Source organism: Podarcis bocagei (genome assembly GCF_964188305.1).
Source record: "Podarcis bocagei genome assembly, chromosome: 1".
Lineage (NCBI taxonomy): Eukaryota > Metazoa > Chordata > Lepidosauria > Squamata > Lacertidae > Podarcis > Podarcis bocagei.
Window position 1 is genome coordinate 137791164 of NC_138125.1, and position 18276 is coordinate 137809439.

The window sequence follows — 18276 nt, forward strand, 5'->3', positions numbered from 1 at the left end:
GGGAACTACAGTTTGTAAGGGGTCTGTAAAATTTGCAGACCTGGCCACGCTTCACAAGAGAGGTGTGTTGGTTCAAGGTGGCCACGCTGCCTGCAACTTGCACTCCTTCCTGACGTGTCTTCCCCAAACCCCTTCTTCCAGAAGATGTGCTGAAGATTTCCATCACGTGGAACACAAACTCGTGGAACTACCTCGAGGCTCAGGCAGTGGTGGAAACCCTCCTCAAGCATGAGACGGCAGAGAGCCTCTTGCAATACGAAGGGATCAAAGCAGCTGTGGAGTCCACTCCTCTTTGAATAAAGATTCTTCTTGCCCTCTTATTCTATGTTAAACCTGCTGCTTCTGCAAATTCTATCATCTTAAGTTGCCAGTCTTCCTTACTAGGGATCTCACTCATTTTCCATCTTTGGGCTAGTGTGGAGCTGGGTGTGGGTGTATATGCATGCACTTTGTTTGATTAAAAAAACCTCTCATCACTGCCTTACTGGCATCCCAAACCATATTTAGATCTCTTCCTTTATTAAGGTTGAGGTTGAAAAATTCTTGGAGGGAACATATTCCCTTATTAACAATTTCTATATGATGTAGTATCGCATCATTTAGCCTGCCATGGTCATAAGAATACCATTGTGATCTGATAACGTCCTTGGTTATATCTCAACCTTTTTTACTCTAGTTGTCAGGTCTTTCAAAGCCCATAAGAAGTCTTTTCTACTTGAAGAATTGTTGCCTTTGAGAAAAAAAAGTGGATTCCCGGACCAGTGGGTGTCTGAGACACCAAAAATCAGTTAGATTCATGTTGGCCACCATGTTGAAGAAAGCATTAGGTAGTTTCCCTTCTTTAGAGTCTGATTTTTTTATAGATCAGTCTAAATCTAGGGACACCACACCATTAAAGTCACCCATCATTATTAATTTGCCATCAAATATCAAACAGTTTCTCTTCTATAGTTTTGAAGAATTAAGCTTTCTGCTTGTTAGGAGAATATACCATATTTTTCGCTCTATAAGACGCACCAGACCATAAGACGCACCTAGTTTTTGGAGGAGGAAAACAAGAAAAAAAATATTCTGAATCCCAGAAGCCAGAACAGCAAGAGGGATCGCTGTGCAGCGAAAGCAGCGATCCCTCTTGCTGTTCTGGCTTCTGGGATAGCTGCGCAGTCTGCATTCACTCCATAAGACGCACACACATTTCCCCTTACTTTTTAGGAGGGAAAAAGTGAGTAGAGCAAAAAATACGGCAATAGCCATGGTGGGCTCTGGTTGGAAATGGGATTTCTTCCTTTGGTTGGAATCCATCTGTCTTGGGAAACTGGAAGAGTGCACTTTTGGGGATGAAATCAAACTGTTTGAGATTTACAGCGTCGGCTGTGTCTCTAGAGACTGATATCACCCATCTCCCTTCTGCGCTATCTGAGTATAAGACAAGCCCCAATTTTGAACACTGTTTTCCAGTTAAAAAGCTAGTCTTCTACATGGAAAAGTATGGTATGTCTCGCTCCACACACACACCCACACCCCATTCCCTTGACCCTCACAACTGTAGGCCAGACCAAGAAACAAAGCAAGGGGCCTCTAATTGCTCATCTAATTCCAGCACTCCAGCTCATTAACCCCTCATTTGCTGAATCTTCAGCAGGCAGCGCATTTCCATTAAACCAGCGCTTTTCAAACTGTGTGTCACAACACATTCATGTGTCAGCCGCGGCGTGTAGGTATGCTGTACAAATGCTCCCCGCGCTCCTCTTGGGGCTAGAAATGGAGGATTCTCAGGCAATCTAAACTTCACTGAGTTGCAGGTCCTGGTGCATGCACAATATGGTCAAAACACCTGTGATCCATTTAACCTGTTGGCTAATTCTCATGGGGCAGCAGTGCTACTGTTATTTTTCAATACGCCCTTGCATGGCAGGGCTCTGTGACCCCCTGACCCCCAATAGAGGGGAACAACCAGGCAGGACAAGGAGTGGAAGTGAAGAGTGGGCCAAATAGGCCACAACTCTATTGATTACAGAAGTGACGGTTTTGCCTTAGGTTGTTGGGCATAACATTTGAATTCCAGTCCGACTGCTGGATGTTTATTCTTGGGTAAACCCAACTGGGGGGGGGGGGTTCTATGACCCACATCAAATAGAGGTATCCCCTCCTCCCAAAGCGTCCCTGTTTTAGGTGTGCTATGGCTCTAGGCCCCGCCTGGGCTCCCAAAGAAGCTCACAGATCCCTTGAATGGGATCCCCTTAGCCAAGGAGGGGCAGGCGGAGGCTACAAGCTGCCCTCCATTTAAAGACTAAGGCTGACCCAATGCCCAACCGCCTTACCAGTTTGCCAAGCAGAAAAACTCCTGGCGGGCCCCGACAACGTCCACGGCCAGGCCATGAACCAGCCAGCAGCCCATCGTGGAAGAAGGGAGAGGCCTGCGCAGGAGCCCGCCTTGCACGGGGGCTGCAGCCCACTCCGGGATTGGGACGGGGTGGGGAGCGGGGCCAGGTCACAGCGGCGCCTGCGCAGTGAGGGGGCGAGCGGGCTTCCCTGATGAGCTCGAGGGAACTTTAAGGGTCCTTGTGGGGCCAGGCCAGCTCCAGGATCTGACATCCTCTCAGGCAGAGGAGCCATCAGGGCAGGAATCTGGGGCAAATGTCCCTCGGCCCCACTTGGCACAATGACCCGAACCCCCCCCCCCCCCAAGTTAACTAGGCTGGCGTACCACATTTTAAATTTCATTCTGAAAACTGAAAATTTTCACACTGAAAACAGTGTGTTATGCCTGAGCCTTCATTGCTGAAACTCCCAACAGCATTTTCGTGCTCACAAACACCTGATGAAGGAACCATTGTGACATAACCCATTCAAGCAGATATAAGGGGCAACAGGCTGTCAACAGTGGCAGTAGTTGGGAGCTCCCTGCTATTAAAAAGCCACAGGAAGTCTTTTCGTACTGCCTGAGGAATTAATCCCTTATTTAACGTTCAGAATTGCTGGATCGATTGAACAGGACTAGAGCTAACATTTGCTTGGATTTGGCACCATTGATAGGGAACTGCCTGCTGCATCCTCCACTTTGAAGTCACCCTGGTCTTTGGGCCTCCAGCACCGTCTTCAGCATGTCCAACCCATCTAAGAGGCGTATGATAATGGTGTTCTACTGGATTAGGAAGAAGCCCCAGACAGAGAAGCCATGCTCTACCACCTCAGTCAGACCTTCTGCCTCTGCACCGGCTTGCAACACTCCTCACATTTCGCCCTACTTCACGAGGAGCAAGGCACAACCCGCTCCGCTCAGGAGGTCCAGCAGGCGCAAGGTGCCGCGATTGCCGAATCTCACCGACCCCAAGTTTTTAAGATCGGTCATTGGCAGCGTTGGCCGGAAGAGAGTCCGCAGGCGTGGCAAGCCAAAGAAGGCTCTAGCGGGAACAGGAAAAGGGGTGAGGGCTACCCTTAACCAAGGAGGGGCAGGTGGAGGCTACAACCTGCTCTCCATTTAAAGACTAAGGCTGACCCACTGCCCAACCGCCTTACCAAGTTCTGACAATTGCTACGGGTAGACGAAAGCCGCAGGGCCAGAGCCAGTTTGCCAAGCAGAAAAACTCCTGGCCAGCCCCGAACAGGGCAAGGACAACGTCCACGGCCAGGCCAAGAACCAGCCAGCAGCCCATCTTGGAGGAAGGGAGATCGCCCTCCGGGGAGTGGGGCCAGGTGACAGCGGCTCCTGCGCAGAGAGGGGGCAAGCGGCCTTCCCTGACGAGCTTGAGGGAGCTTACAGAGAAAAACAAGCTCAAAACAAAAGAAGAAAACAATTTTTAAAAGAATAAGAATTGAATATGGATAGACTTTATAGGCTGCAAACCGCCCCGAGGCCTCCAGAGGAAGAGCTGTATATAATAAATAGTAATAACATACATAAATAATTACAATCCCTCAGATATTTACCATACTGTTGAATTTATCTAAACACTACCAGCGTTTTCAATTGTACACAATTGCTTTCTAAATATTCAGTAAAATTTTTCCACTCCTCTTTGAATAAAGATTCTTCTTGCCCTCTTATTCTATGTTAGGTGTGCTGCACACCTCCACTATCATCTTAAGTTGTCAGTCTTCCTTACTAGGGATCTCACTCATTTTCCATCTTTGGGCTAGTGGAGGTGTGCTTCTGGGATAGCTGCGCAGCCTGCATTTGCTCCATAAGATGCACACACATTTCCCCTTACTTTTTAGGAGGGAAAAAGTGAATCTTATAGAGCAAAAAAATACGGTAATAGCCATGGTGGGTTCTGTTTGGAATTGGGATTCCTTCCTTTGGTTGGAATCGATCTGTCTTGGGAAACTGGAAGAGTGCACTTTTGGGGATGAAATCAAACTGTTTGAGATTTACAGCGTCGGCTGTGTCTCTAGAGACTGCTATGGAAGAGACAGCTGGGGCAGATGAAAGCTGAAAATGCACCATGGTTTTCTCTCTCTCCAGGCCTCCCAGCAGTCATTCTTCCTCTAGTCACTGCTGTGGATACATGACCTGACTATCTGTCTACAAGGGATTTCCACATGGCAGGGTTTATGTTGCTAGCCTTCATGTTACGTTTGCAGACATCGTTGTAAGAGAGTTGGTCTGCCAACGGGTCTGGTGCCTGAAGCCAGCTCCCCAAAGAGCAGATCCTTGGGGATCCTGCCGTCTTCCATGTTGTGGACATGATCAAGCCCGTGTAGATGTGTGAACATGCTGGGAATGTGGGCTTGTGAGAGCACATATTGGATATTCTGTCCTTTCTTTCCTGACATTCCACCAACTCCATTTGCAGAGGTATCCACCCAAAGCAGCGGATCCAGGGGACTTGGTTTCAACGCCACCTAGGGTTGTGCCACAGCCTCAGCAAAAATTGGGCGCCCCCCTGGACTTGGGTACCGGTCCCCAGCGCTCTGGCAGAGTTTCCAAGCACCCAACTTATTTAAAGGACTATGTTGTTGGACATGTAACACTGTTGGTCTAATGGAAGTAGGTGAAATGTAACCAATATGCTTTTATGCCTAACTGAACCATTACGCGCAGTGCTGTATATAAGGAAACCATTACGATTGTAACTAACGCCTTATCTCGGTGGGGAGGGGTGTTATGTACTGAGGTTCTCACCCTGGGCCAGCAGGGGGATACTGTAGATAGTTATGCAAATAAGAGCACCCACTAACATGCTGCAGCCCGATCCAAGGTGGGTTGCAAGAAGAGAGCTACCACCCTGCCAATATATGGGAAAAGATTAAGAAATGGGTCCCCAAATGCATGTATGATTAAAAGTAGGTCTTGGGTCTTCAAAGGCTGAAGATACTTGGTTTGCGCTGATTGGCAGCAGCCCTCCAAGATTTCAGGCAGGATCTCTCCCAGTCCCACCAGGAGATGCTGGGGACTGAACCTGATGCCTTCTGCATGCTAAGCAGTTGTTCTACCACTGAGCTATGGCCCTAGCTCACAATATTGCTGTCCGGATAAAATGGAGAAGCTGGAGGCTGAAGTGTGTATGCTCTGTGGAGGAAAGGTGGGATAGAAGTGTAAGAAGGAATAAAGTATGTAAACTAGCCTAGAAGTGAATCAACTATAGTACATTTTTAACTTACTCTCCGAATAATTTGTATATCAATTATAAAAGTGGTATATAAATTTTGTTAAATAAAAAAGAGGAACTGTTCAGACTTTCAAACAGTGTGTTATGCCTGAGCCTTCATTGCTGAAACTCCCAACAGCATTTTTGTGCTCACAAACACCTGAAGGAACCATTGTGACATAACCCATTCAAGCAGAGTTAAAAGGGGCAACAGGCTGTCAACAGTGGCAGTAGTTGGGAGCTCCCAGCTATTAAAAAGCCACAGGAAGTCTTTGCATACTGCTTGAGTAATTAATCCCTTATTTAACGTTCAGAATTGGTGGATCGATATAACAGGACTAGAGCTAACATTTGCTTGGATTTGGCACCATTGATAGGGAACTGCCTGCTGCGTCCTCCGCTTTGAAGTCACCCTGGTCTTTGGGCCTCCAGCACCACCTTCAGCATGTCCAACCCATCTAAGAGGCGTATGATAATGGTGTTCCACTGGATTAGGAAGACGCTCCTGACAGAGAAGCCGTGCTCTAGCACCTCGGCCAGACCTTCTGCCTCTGCACCGGCTTGCAACACTCCTCACATTTCGCCCTACTTCACGAGGAGCAAGACACAACCCGCTCCGCTCAGGAGGTCCAGCAGGCGCAAGGTGCCGCGATTGCCGAATCTCACCGACCCCAAGTTTTTAAGATCGGTCATTGGCAGCGTTGGCCGGAAGAGAGCCCGCAGGCGTGGCAAGCCAAAGAAGGCTCCAGCGGGAACAAGAAAAGGGGAAGCGGCCTACTGGAGTCGCCATTGACATACACTCTCAGCCAGAGCCAGTTTGCCAAGCAGAAAAACTCCTGGCCGGCAAGGACAACGTCCACGGCCAGGCCAAGAACCAGCCAGCAGCCCATCTTGGAGGAAGGGAGATCGCCCTCCGGGGAGCGGGGCCAGGTGACAGCGGCGCCTGCGCAGTGAGGGGGCAAGCGGGCTTCCCTGACGAGCTCGAGGGAGCTTACAGAGAAAAACAAGCTCAAAACACAAGAAGAAAACAATTTTTAAAATAATAAGAATTGAATATGGGTAGACTTTACAGGCTGTGAACCGCCCCGAGGCCTCCAGAAGAAAAGCTGTATATAATAAATAGTAATAACATACATAAATAATTACAATAAAAACGACACTAGCAAAAAATACATTCCATGTTTTGTTTTATATTTTTATCTGCCGCCCTTTTCCTTGACAGGAACTCAAAGTCAGCGGCTCAGCGCCTCCGGGGGAAGCGGTCCGGCGGCAGAAAGATTCCTCCGCCTTCCGGCCAGGCTCCCGGGGCCTTCCGACGTCACCTTCCCGCGTCGCCCAATGCGGGCGCCGGATGCGGAGGGGCGGGGCAAGCAGGCCCCGCCCCATAGCGGCCTTCTGTTGCTAGGGCCGCGGAGTCGGGTAGCAACGGCGAGGAGAGGCTGAAATCAAACTGTTTGAGATTTACAGCGTTGGCTGTGTCTCTAGAGACTGCTATGGAAGAGACAGCTGGGGCAGATGAAAGCTGAAAATGCACCATGGTTTTCTCTCTCTCCAGGCCTCCCAGCAGTCATTCTTCCTCTAGTCACTGCTGTGGATACATGACCTGACTATCTGTCTACAAGGGATTTCCACATGGCAGGGTTTATGTTGCTAGCCTTCATGTTAGGTTTGCAGACATCGTTGTAAGAGAGTTGGTCTGCCAACGGGTCTGGTGCCTGAAGCCAGCTCCCCAAAGAGCAGATCCTTGGGGATCCTGCCGTCTTCCATGTTGTGGACATGATCAAGCCCGTGTAGATGTGTGAACATGCTGGGAATGTGGGCTTGTGAGAGCACATATTGGATATTCTGTCCTACCATGTGATGCCCCAAAAGTTGCTGATGCAGCACATGTGGAAGACATGGAGGCGTTGCTCCTGGGGGTGTAAGTTGCCCACGACTCCCAAACTAGTATTTTTACAAGGCATGTCCTCCTAAAATGCATGCATATTAAGAGCAAACATAGTATGCCTTTTTCATTGCAGCCCTTATGGAAATGTATGCAGATTTAAAACTTCTAACCATTCAATGAAGATTTGAGTGACAGCCCTCCTTTTGTTTTCTTTACTCTGCTCATTAAGATGATGTTCCATTTTGAAGCTCTCTACATCTATGGTACAATTTTCTCACATAGAAGCAGGTCAGAGGATGACAAGAAAGGGAAGGTGGAAGAAGACAAGTTACAAAGCCCCCATGTATGAAATAGGAGGACTCCTATTTCAGACAATGGGGGGAGATGGCCCAGAGTTGTTGAGTGTTTTGGGAGGAGGGAATGCCCAAAATCACCCACCATAATGATAAACGCTGCCTATCGCACACGTCACAAAAGCAGCAAACCGACGGCCCGATCGCCACCACTAGCCGGCAAGCGCAGGCACAATTGACGCAGTGGAAGCCAATCAACAGCAGCCCTTGATGCATCCAAAAATCAACAACCCAATTGCTGCCGCAGCAGCCACTCCAAACCAGCCATTGCCACAGCCCCCAAACACCCACCCCATCGTGTAAATGTTTTATAGTCTATATTTAATAAAGATATTGGCCTGTAGTTTTATATAAATCTCAGATCTGTGCCTTGCTTTGGGATAAGAGTTATTAATGCTTCTGGCCACGAATTGGGTATTTCTCCTTTATCTAGAATTTCATTCATGACTGACTTTAATTTGGGTGTTATTATTTCCTCTAGTTTTTTATAGGATGTTACTGAGATTCCGTCTGGTCCCGGCGATTTCCCATCCTTCATATTTTTAATCACTTTTTTAATCTCTTCAAGTTCAATATTTGAATTTCAATTTGCATATTCTTCTTCTATGTCTGGTAGTCTATTTTCTAATAGGTATTTTCTCTTCTCCCTCACCAAGTAATGCATTGCGCAAAGTACCCTTGTCATGTCTCTGACTTTGACAAGGAAACACTGAAATTAAAGAAATTCCCCCAAAGAAACAGGTAAGTACGGCAGTATTGCAAAGTCAGCATTATTTCCTTGAGATGGCCAGAAGACAATGCTGATGGACAAGTGCTGTTAATTCTTAAGGGGTTGAAGCATGTTGTTGCAACACATTGGGGTGGGGTGGGGGACTGATGAACGGACAGAGCATCAGGAAGTGGTACAAACGGTGAGCAAAATGTGAAGACTTCTTGGCTGGGCAAAGAGAGCGCGTTAGCCACAGTGGGATCTGCTAACGAAATAGGTCTATCTGGGAAGGGTAAAATGCTGACTTGGCTCCACCAACGCTCTGCCTTTAAGGGTTCTTGTGGGGCCAGGCCAGCTCCAGGATCTGACGGTCCCCTCAGGCAGTGGAGCCATCAGGGCAGGAATCTGGGGCAAGTGTCCATGGGCCCCACTTGGCACAATGACCAGAACACCCCCCCCCCCCAAGTTAAATAGGCTGGCATACCACATTTTAAATTCCATTCTGAAAAAATAGCTACGCCAGCTCTGTAATACTCGAGCAAAGATTATAATGCATATTGTTGTTGTAATTTTATAAATGTTATAAAACACATTCCTGCAAGCCATGTAGTCTGGAATAAACTCAGTCACCTCTCCCATCATTAATTGTAGTCATAGGAGTTCCTACATGCAAATGGAGTTCATTAATAATAACTAATAACGACTTGGAAAAGAACCTCCTGAAGCTTCGGAAAGACCAGAAAGGTGAGTTGGTATGCTGCAGGGACGACCTCTAAAGGTGTGTGTGTGTACCGAACTTAATTACCCAGCAGGTGCCCTTTCGCAAAGTCTTTCTTTGTTCTTTTGAACAGCAGCCATGGGAAAGCTGCGAGTTTAAGAAGAAAGACGGGTGAGAGGAGAGGTTGCTTGACCCTGCGCCCTCCTGGCATTTTTCTGATTCAAAACCTCCCACCAACACCGCAGGCTGCTTTTCTACTAGGGTGGGGAGGGGTGTTTCAACTTCTCCCCTGCCTTGAAGAAAGGCGCAGGTCAGATGTGTGCCCAGACCTGGCCACGCTTCGCAAGAGAGGTGTGTTGGTTCAAGGTGGCCACGCTGCCTGCAACTTGCACTCCTTCCTGACATGTCTTCCCCAAACCCTTCTTCCAGAGGCTGTGCTGAAGATTTCCATCACGTGGAACACAAACTCGTGGAACTACCTCGAGGCTCAGGCAGTGGTGGAAACCCTCCTCAAGCATGAGATGGCAGAGAGCCTCTTGCAATATGAAGGGATCAAAGCAGCTGTGGAGTCTCTCCTACCATACACGGCACTTCCAGAGGCTGGGCCGGTTACTGCAGGCCTCCATGTTCCTCGATTTCATGTGGCAAAACATGAAGCTGCCTGACGCTGCCAAGTGGGACGAGGAGATGGACACCTGATGAGCTTCGGGTGCCAGCGGCATGCGGGGCAGAAGAAGTGGACACTCCTGCCAAGTTGGCACTGCTCTCACCTGTGGAATATGTTGAATTCGTTTGTTAAAAAAACTCCCACAAATGCACGTTTTTCATTTTGTAAAGGCATAAATCTCCCGAGAGTGTCTTCCTCCATAAATCCCTTCCCCATCCCTGTTAAAAATGAAATAAAATTATTTAGCATTTAAAAAAACCAATTTTTATTAATTATTCAGTTTATACATCTCAAAATAAACATTTTACATAATATGATGTAACAATTGACTTCCCTCCTTCCCCTTTCATGGTTCATGCTACTTATCAACATTCCTGCATATTTTACTATAGCAAATGTAATCATTTCTCCATTTGACATCCTTCAAATATTTACCATACTGTTGAATTTATCTAAACACTACCAGTGTTTTCAATTGTACACAATTGTTTTCTAAATATTCAGTAAAATTTTTCCACTCCTCTTTGAATAAAGATTCTTCTTGCCCTCTTATTCTATGTTAAACCATCTTTGGGCTAGTGTGGAGCTGGGGGTGGGTGTATATGCATGCACTTTGTTTGATTAAAAAACCTCTCATCACTGCCTTACTGGCATCCCAAACCATATTTAGATCTGTTCCTTTATTAAGGTTGAGGTTGAAAAATTCTTTTGGGAACACATTCCCTTATTAACAATTTCTATATGATGTAGTATCACATCATTTAGCCTGCCATGGTCATAAGAATACCATTGTGATCTGATAACGTCCTTGGTTATATCTCAACCTTTTTTACTCTAGTTGTCAGGTCTTTCAAAGCCCATAAGAAGCCTTTTCTACTTGAAGAATTGTTGCCTTTGAGAAAAAAAAGTGGATTCCCGGACCAGTGGGTGTCTGAGACACCAAAGATCAGTTAGATCCGTGTTGGCCACCATGTTGAAGAAAGCATTAGGTAGTTTCCCTTCTTTAGAGTCTGATTTTTTTATAGATCAGTCTAAATCTAGGGACACCACACCATTAAAGTCACCCATCATTATTAATTTGCCATCAAATATCAAACAGTTTCTCTTCTATAGTTTTGAAGAATTAAGCTTTCTGCTTGTTAGGAGAATATACCATATTTTTTGCTCTACAAGACGCACCAGACCATAAGACGCACCTAGTTTTTGGAGGAGGAAAACAAGAAAAAAAATATTCTGAATCCCAGAAGCCAGAACAGCAAGAGGGATCTCTGCGCAGCGAAAGCAGCGGTCCCTCTTGCTGTTCTGGCTTCTGGGATAGCTGCGCAGTCTGCATTCACTCCATAAGACGCACACACATTTCCCCTTACTTTTTAGGAGGGAATAATAATAATAATAATAATAATAATAATAATAATAATAATAATAAATTTTATTTATATCCCGCCCTCCCCAGCCGAAGCCGGGCTCAGGGCGGCTAACAACAATAAAACAGTATAAAGGTACAGCACAAACAACACTCTAAAATCATTCATTATAAAATTAATTCAAATCAAGCCACTGGCAACCATTGGGCCAGAGCTCCGCGAAGATTGCCGAGGGAGGGAATCATGCTGTGCCTTGGCCAAAGGCCTGGTGGAACAGCTCTGTCTTGCAGGCCTTGTGGAAAGATGTCACGTCCTGGAGGGCCCTTGTCTCTTGTGACAGAGCGTTCCACCAGATCGGAGCCACAGCCGAAAAAGCCCTGGCTCTAGTTGAGGCCCGCCTAACCTCTCTGAGGCCTGGGACCTTCAAGATGTTTTTATTTGAAGACACACATCAAATAGAGGTATCCCCTCCTCCCAAAGTGTCCCTGTTTTAGGTGTGCTGTGGCTCTAGGCCCCGCCTGGGCTCCCAAAGAAGCTCACAGATCCCTTGAATGGGATCCCCTTAGCCAAGGAGGGGCAGGCGGAGGCTACAAGCTGCCCTCCATTTAAAGACTAAGGCTGACCCAATGCCCAACCGCCTTACCAGTTTGCCAAGCAGAAAAACTCCTGGCCGGCAAGGACAACGTCCACGGCCAGGCCATGAACCAGCCAGCAGCCCATCGTGGAAGAAGGGAGAGGCCTGCGCAGGAGCCCGCCTTGCACGGGGGCTGCAGCCCACTCCGGGATTGGGACGGGGTGGGGAGCGGAGCTAGGTCACAGCGGCGCCTGCGCAGTGAGGGGGCGAGCGGGCTTCCCTGATGAGCTCGAGGGAACTTTAAGGGTTCTTGTGGGGCCAGGCCAGCTCCAGGATCTGACATCCTCTCAGGCAGAGGAGCCATCAGGGCAGGAATCTGGGGCAAATGTCCCTCGGCCCCACTTGGCACAATGACCCGAAACCCCCCCCCCCCAAGTTAACTAGGCTGGCGTACCACATTTTAAATTTCATTCTGAAAACTCAGTATGCCAAAGAATTTTATTTCATTTTTAAAGGGGATGAGGAAGGGATGTATGTAGGAAGACACTCTTGGGAAATTTGCCAATGCTCCAGATATTTTGGATGTGTTAGACTAGGACCTGCCAAAGCAGGGTTCAAATCCCAACTCAGCCATGAAGTCCACTGGGTGACCTTGGGCCAGTTCCTCTCTTTCTCTCAGCCCAACACAGAGTAACACATGAAACCGGTCCATTCAGTTCATACACCACTGGTCTTCAGCTGGTGTAAGAAGTGTAAGAAGGAATAAAGTATGTAAACTAGCCTAGAAGTGAATCAACTACAGTATATTTTTATCTTACTCTCCTAATAATTTGTATATAAATTATAAAAGTGGTATATAAATTTTGTTAAATAAAAAAAGAGGAAATGTTCAGACTTTCAAACAGTGTATTATACCTGAGCCTTCATTGCTGAAACTCCCAACAGCATTTTTGTGCTCACAAACGCCTGATGAAGGAACCATTGTGACATAACCCATTCAAGCAGATATAAGGGGCAACAGGCTGTCAACAGTGGCAGTAGTTGGGAGCTCCCAGCTATTAAAAAGCCACAGGAAGTCTTTTCGTACGGCCTGAGGAATTAATCCCTTATTTAACGTTCAGAATTGCTGGATCGATTGAACAGGACTGGAGCTAACATTTGCTTGGATTTGGCACCATTGATAGGGAACTGCCTGCTGCGTCCTCCGCTTTGAAGTCACCCTGGTCTTTGGGCCTCCAGCACCGTCTTCAGCATGTCCAACCCATCTAAGAGGCGTATGATAATGGTGTTCCACTGGATTAGGAAGACGCCCCAGACAGAGAAGCCGTGCTCTACCACCTTGGCCAGACCTTCTGCCTCTGCACCGGCTTGCAACACTCCTCACATTTCGCCCTACTTCACGAGGAGCAAGACACAACCCGCTCCGCTCAGGAGGTCCAGCAGGCGCAAGGTGCCGCGATTGCCGAATCTCACCGACCCCAAGTTTTTAAGATCGGTCATTGGCAGCGTTGGCCGGAAGAAAGCCCGCAGGTGTGGCAAGCGAAAGAAGGCTCCAGCGGGAACAAGAAAAGGAGAAGCGGCCTACTGGAGTCGCTATTGACATACACTCTCAGCCAGAGCCAGTTTGCCAAGCAGAAAAACTCCTGGCCGGCAAGGACAACGTCCACGGCCAGGCCAAGAACCAGCCAGAAGCCCACCTTGGAGGAAGAGAGATCGCCCTCCGGGGAGCGGGGCCAGGTGACAGCGGCGCCCGCGCAGTGAGGGGGCAAGCGGGCTTCCCTGACGAGCTCGAGGGAGCTAACAGAGAAAAACAAGCTCAAAACACAAGAAGAAAACAATTTTTAAAAGAATAAGAATTGAATATGGATAGACTTTATAGCCTGCGAACCGCCCCGAGGCCTCCAGAGGAAGAGCTGTATATAATAAATAGTAATAACATACATAAATAATTACAATCCCTCAGATATTTACCATACTGTTGAATTTATCTAAACACTACCAGCGTTTTCAATTGTACACAATTGCTTTCTAAATATTCAGTAAAATTTTTCCACTCCTCTTTGAATAAAGATTCTTCTTGCCCTCTTATTCTATGTTATTCTTTCGCTGCACACCTCCACTATCATCTTAAGTTGTCAGTCTTCCTTACTAGGGATCTCACTCATTTTCCATCTTTGGGCTAGTGGAGGTGTGCTTCTGGGATAGCTGCGCAGCCTGCATTCGCTCCATAAGATGCACACACATTTCCCCTTACTTTTTAGGAGGGAAAAAGTGAATCTTATAGAGCAAAAAAATACGGTAATAGCCATGGTGGGTTCTGTTTGGAATTGGGATTCCTTCCTTTGGTTGGAATCGATCTGTCTTGGGAAACTGGAAGAGTGCACTTTTGGGGATGAAATCAAACTGTTTGAGATTTACAGAGACTGCTATGGAAGAGACAGCTGGGGCAGATGAAAGCTGAAAATGCACCATGGTTTTCTCTCTCTCCAGGCCTCCCAGCAGTCATTCTTCCTCTAGTCACTGCTGTGGATACATGACCTGACTATCTGTCTACAAGGGATTTCCACATGGCAGGGTTTATGATGCTAGCCTTCATGTTACGTTTGCAGACATCGTTGTAAGAGAGTTGGTCTGCCAACGGGTCTGGTGCCTGAAGCCAGCTCCCCAAAGAGCAGATCCTTGGGGATCCTGCCGTCTTCCATGTTGTGGACATGATCAAGCCCGTGTAGATGTGTGAACATGCTGGGAATGTGGGCTTGTGAGAGCACATATTGGATATTCTGTCCTTTCTTTCCTGACATTCCACCAACTCCATTTGCGGAGGTATCCACCCAAAGCAGCGGATCCAGGGGTTTCAACGCCACCTAGGGTCATGCCACAGCCTCAGCAAAAATTGGGCGGCCCCCTGGACTTGGGTACCGGTCCCCAGCGCTCTGGCAGAGTTTCCAAGCACCCAACTTATTTAAAGGACGATGTTGTTGGACATGCAACACTGTTGGTCTAATGGAAGTAGGTGAAATGTAACCGATATGCTTTTATGCCTAACTGAACCATTACGCGCAGTGCTGTATATAAGGAAACCATTACGATTGTAACTAACGCCTTATCTCGGTGGGGAGGGGTGTTATGTACTGAGGTTCTCACCCTGGGCCAGCAGGGGGATACTGTAGATAGTTATGCAAATAAGAGCACCCACTAACATGCTGCAGCCCGATCCAAGGTGGGTTGCAAGAAGAGAGCTACCACCCTGCCAATATATGGGAAAAGATTAAGAAATGGGTCCCCAAATGCATGTATGTTTAAAAGTAGGTCTTGGGTCTTCAAAGGCTGAAGATACTTGGTTTGCGCTGATTGGCAGCAGCCCTCCAAGATTTCAGGCAGGATCTCTCCCAGTCCCACCAGGAGATGCTGGGGACTGAACCTGATGCCTTCTGCATGCTAAGCAGTTGTTCTACCACTGAGCTATGGCCCTAGCTCACAATATTGCTGTCAGGATAAAATGGAGAAGCTGGAGGCTGAAGTGTGTATGCTCTGTGGAGGAAAGGTGGGATAGAAGTGTAAGAAGGAATAAAGTATGTAAACTAGCCTAGAAGTGAATCAACTATAGTACATTTTTAACTTAGTCTCCGAATAATTTGTATATCAATTATAAAAGTGGTATATAAATTTTGTTAAATAAAAAAGAGGAACTGTTCAGACTTTCAAACAGTGTGTTATGCCTGAGCCTTCATTGCTGAAACTCCCAACAGCATTTTTGTGCTCACAAACACCTGATGAAGGAACCATTGTGACATAACCCATTCAAGCAGAGTTAAAAGGGGCAACAGGCTATCAACAGTGGCAGTAGTTGGTAGCTCCCAGCTATTAAAAAGCCACAGGAAGTCTTTGCATACTGCTTGAGTAATTAATCCCTTATTTAACGTTCAGAATTGGTGGATCGATATAACAGGACTAGAGCTAACATTTGCTTGGATTTGGCACCATTGATAGGGAACTGCCAGCTGCGTCCTCTGCTTTGAAGTCACCCTGGTCTTTGGGCCTCCAGCACCGTCTTCAGCATGTCCAACCCATCTAAGAGGCGTATGATAATGGTGTTCCACTGGATTAGGAAGAAGCCCCAGACAGAGAGGCCGTGCTCTACCACCTCGGCCAGACCTTCTGCCTCTGCACCGGCTTGCAACACTCCTCACATTTCGCCCTACTTCACGAGGAGCAAGACACAACCCGCTCCGCTCAGGAGGTCCAGCAGGCGCAAGGTGCCGCGATTGCCGAATCTCACCGACCCCAAGTTTTTAAGATCGGTCATTGGCAGCGTTGGCCGGAAGAGAGCCCGCAGGTGTGGCAAGCCAAAGAAGGCTCCAGCGGGAACAAGAAAAGGGGAAGCGGCCTACTGGAGTCGCCATTGACATACACTCTCAGCCAGAGCCAGTTTGCCAAGCAGAAAAACTCCTGGCCGGCAAGGACAACGTCCACGTCCAGGCCAAGAACCAGCCAGAAGCCCATCTTGGAGGAGGGAGATCGCCCACCGGGGAGCAGGGCCAGGTGACAGCAGCGCCTGCGCAGTGAGGGGGCAAGCGGGCTTCCCTGACGAGCTCGAGGGAGCTTACAGAGAAAAACAAGCTCAAAACACAAGAAGAAAACAATTTTTAAAATAATAAGAATTGAATATGGGTAGACTTTACAGGCTGTGAACCGCCCCGAGGCCTCCAGAGGAAGAGCTGTATATAATAAATAGTAATAACATACATAAATAATTACAATAAAAACGACACTAGCAAAAAATACATTCCATGTTTTGTTTTATATTTTTATCTGCCGCCCTTTTCCTTGACAGGAACTCAAAGTCAGCGGCTCAGCGCCTCCGGGGGAAGCGGTCCGGCGGCAGAAAGATTCCTCCGCCTTCCGGCCAGGCTCCCGGGGCCTCCCGACGTCACCTTCCCGCGTCGCCCAATGCGGGCGCCGGATGCGGAGGGGCGGGGCAAGCAGGCCCCGCCCCATAGCGGCCTTCTGTTGCTAGGGCCGCGGAGTCGGGTAGCAACGGCGAGGAGAGGCTGAAATCAAACTGTTTGAGATTTACAGCGTTGGCTGTGTCTCTAGAGACTGCTATGGAAGAGACAGCTGGGGCAGATGAAAGCTGAAAATGCACCATGGTTTTCTCTCTCTCCAGGCCTCCCAGCAGTCATTCTTCCTCTAGTCACTGCTGTGGATACATGACCTGACTATCTGTCTACAAGGGATTTCCACATGGCAGGGTTTATGATGCTAGCCTTCATGTTACGTTTGCAGACATCGTTGTAAGAGAGTTGGTCTGCCAACGGGTCTGGTGCCTGAAGCCAGCTCCCCAAAGAGCAGATCCTTGGGGATCCTGCCGTCTTCCATGTTGTGGACATGATCAAGCCCGTGTAGATGTGTGAACATGCTGGGAATGTGGGCTTGTGAGAGCACATATTGGATATTCTGTCCTACCATGTGATGCCCCAAAAGTTGCTGATGCAGCACATGTGGAAGTCATGGAGGCGTTGCTCCTGGGGGTGTAAGTTGCCCACGACTCCCAAACTAGTATTTTTACAAGGCATGTCCTCCTAAAATGCATGCATATTAAGAGCAAACACAGTATGCCTTTTTCATTGCAGCCCTTATGGAAATGTATGCAGATTTAAAACTTCTAACCATTCAATGAAGATTTGAGTGACAGCCCTCCTTTTGTTTTCTTTACTCTGCTCATTAAGATGATGTTCCATTTTGAAGCTCTCTACATCTATGGTACAATTTTCTCACATAGAAGCAGGTCAGAGGATGACAAGAAAGGGAAGGTGGAAGAAGAAAAGTTACAAAGCATCCAGTAGCAGAGAACAGTAGCTGAGAGTTATGTAGAAACGGGTGGAAAATCCTACCCATTCTTTCTTTTATTCTATTGACCGTATTTTTCCGTGTATGAGATGCCCCCATGTATAAGACACCCCTATTTTGGGGGACTCCTATTTCAGACTATGGGGGGGAGATGGCCCAGAGTTGTTGAGCGTTTTGGGAGGAGGGAATGCCCCAAATCACCCACCATAATGATAAACGCTGCCTATCGCACGCGTCACAAAAGCAGCAAACCGACGGCCCGATCGCCACCACTAGCTGGCAAGCGCAGGCACAATTGACGCAGCGGAAGCCAATCAACAGCAGCCCTTGATGCATCCAAAAATCAACAACCCAATTGCTGCTGCAGCAGCCAATCCAACCCAGCCATTGCCACAGCCCCCAAACACCCACCCCATCGTGTAAATGTTTTATAGTCTATATTTAATAAAGATATTGGCCTGTAGTTTTATATAAATCTCAGATCTGTGCCTTGCTTTGGGATAAGTTATTAATGCTTCTGGCCACGAATTGGGTATTTCTCCTTTATCTAGAATTTCATTCA

At 47.6% G+C, this 18276-nt stretch overlaps 2 long non-coding RNA genes across 2 annotated transcripts in view; one reads left to right on the forward strand and one right to left on the reverse strand.

Annotated features, from left to right (window-relative positions):
* Positions 1 to 283: 283 nt before the first annotated feature.
* LOC308584531 overlaps positions 284 to 18276 on the reverse strand; it is a 60080-nt gene continuing 42087 nt past the window's right edge. Inside the window, exon 2 of the long non-coding RNA XR_014006893.1 lies at positions 284 to 411. This is a non-coding gene — a long non-coding RNA (uncharacterized lncRNA). The remainder of the gene's footprint in view (positions 412 to 18276) is intronic.
* LOC308584504 lies at positions 7839 to 18177 on the forward strand. Its single transcript, XR_014006853.1, has 2 exons — positions 7839 to 8573; positions 16699 to 18177. It is a non-coding gene; the product is annotated as an uncharacterized lncRNA (long non-coding RNA).